Raw genomic sequence first — 2,462 nt, forward strand, 5'->3', positions numbered from 1 at the left:
GCAGCGGCGGCGCGCGCATGTGGTGATTTGGGCTAAGGTTCACTTTGTCCATAGCTCTTCCCTTCTACAAACTTGGGGTGCCCCTTGGGGCCCAACCCAAGTGTTGTAGTCTAGAGCTTATATACACAAAAAAGCTCTCTTAAAGTTTCAATGTGGGACAAGCCTCACAAGGAAACCCACATTAAAAACTTTAAATGTCCATTCTACGAACCCGAAAACGACGTCATGTTCCCATTCACTCATAAATGGTTTTGACGAACCGTTTTTACCGTGTGACTTGCCACACGGTAAGGAACACTTCACCTCTTTGGACCCACCCCAAAAGGCATTTGGGGCCCACTCCATTTTGGGCTCAAAGTTGGCCCAAAATAAGCCTTATAAAACACCATTTTTCCAACAATCCCCCACATGAATGGAATTTGACAGAGAGAAAATGCAACAACATGATTTAAATACAGAGAGTACAGAAATTGGAAATATTCTGCAAATGATAGGTAGCTTTTGGCTTTGAACCTTTCCTTGTGAGACACTATCGGATATACTAGCTAACCAGTGAACATGATGTCTTGAACTGTTTAGCCGTTTATGTAAACCAAGACAATAGAACTCACATAGTATATCCCCTGACACAGTTTAGTTCTCACTATTGTGTTCATTTTGGCCCTGAACAACCTGGTCTTTCATGAGTGCTCTAGAGAATTGTAGCCCTTCACAAATCTCATAGAACCGGCCCAGTTCACACTCACATAGGTGATTCTTATGAAGAGTATCCTGCCATACTATAGACACCCCATTTTTGACCGACCTTAAGACTCAGACGTCACCGATTGAGCGCTCGGTGATGATGCATATTGTGCTCGTTCTGAAGTTTCAGAGTCTCGGCTGCGAGCCTGACCTCCGGACTTCGGGGCTCTTTTGTGTTTTGCCTCGGTTTGCAAACCAGGTCCTGTTTTCTCTGTTTTCTCTTCCCAAAGGGAGGGAGAGGTCTCGTGGACCATCTCTTAGTGGCCGTAGGCTACGTTTCGTGGTCGTGCGCCACTATTCCCATTTGGAGACCAGTTTTCAGTTTTCGGAGCCGTCGGCCGTGTGCCTTGGTTCGGGACCGCTTAACTACCTCCGTTTGCTCCGATTTTTGGCACACACCTTGTTTCCTCTCTTTTGAGGGACACTGTGGCCTGAGAGGTCACCTTCGTGGTCGCGTGCCACCTCCGGTACAGCCTGTTTTCGGGGCCCCAAACCGCGCGTTTTGGCCCCTAAACCCTCGTTTTGCATCGGTTAGGGTTCATTTTTGGCATGGACCCTAGTTTCATTGTTAGAAAGGTGGTAGTATGGTGGGAGACCACCTTTTCTTCTTGGAGATCACTTTTCTCTTCGCCGCTCGATTTTCTTGACAGAAAGCTGGTTTTTCTCTCTCCTAGGTCACATTTTCTGGTCTCCCATACCACCATTGTGTTGTGCTCATCTGGGAGGCCACCAATATGGGTAGGCCGACCAGCTTTTCTTTCTGACCCTTTTGAACCTTGCTAGAAAGCTGGTTTTCTTCCCTCCTGGGTCACAATTTCTGGTCTCCCACCATACAGTTGTGTTGTACTCATCTAAGAGGCCACCTTTCTGGTATGGCCGACCAGCATTTCACATTGACCTTTTTGAACCCCTGGTCGGCCGACCAGGGCAAGTGGTCGGCCAACCACTTAAATTGGTCGGCCTACCTTCTGCTTTTTGGCCTTCTTGAGTTGCATACAGCTATGCCAGCTGTGTAGCATTTGATCAACTCTCCGAGATTTAAACCTCTAGTTTGTCTTCTTAAGGAAGCTTTGGCGCTTTTTGCTTAGCTTCTAGGAGAAGCTTGACCTTTTGTCAAGCTTCTTAAGGAAGCTTGACCCCTTTGGTCTAGCTTCTTCAAGAAGCTTGACCCTTTTGGTTAGCTTCTTTTAGAAGCTTGCACCCTTTACTTGAGGCTTCGCCAAAAACCCTTGGCCCTTTGTCTTCTATAAGAGAGACTTTCCTCTCCATTTGCAAGGGTTGAAGAATTTGGTTAAGACACTTTGCATACAACTCTCCATATCTCTCCATCCCAAGCTCTAAACTCCATTATTCTTGGACATTTGCACACCAACCCTTAGCACAACACCTCCACCATCCATCCAAGCATCTTGGAACTGATTTGCAGAGGTTGAAGGCTCACCATCTTGGTCCAGAAGTTGCTGGAGGTCTTCTCTACAAGGGTGAGTCTCTATTTCTCCTATTTTGACATTGTTTTGCTTCATTCTTTAGCCTTATTTGCAAGCATTTCTGGGTTTCGTCTTAAACTAAAAAGTGTTTTATTTTGAGCTCCTCTTGAAGTTTGATTAAGGAAACTTTTCTGTTTGAGGTCATCTACCTCCTTGTATGCTCCATCCCTCTGTGTAGGCTTATTTTGCTTCCTATCTTAGCCTTACTTGAAAGCATTTTCGAGATTTATC

Source organism: Camellia sinensis, chromosome 2 (assembly GCF_055761805.1).
Source record: "Camellia sinensis isolate YWXY chromosome 2, ASM5576180v1, whole genome shotgun sequence".
Taxonomy (NCBI): Eukaryota; Viridiplantae; Streptophyta; class Magnoliopsida; order Ericales; family Theaceae; genus Camellia; species Camellia sinensis.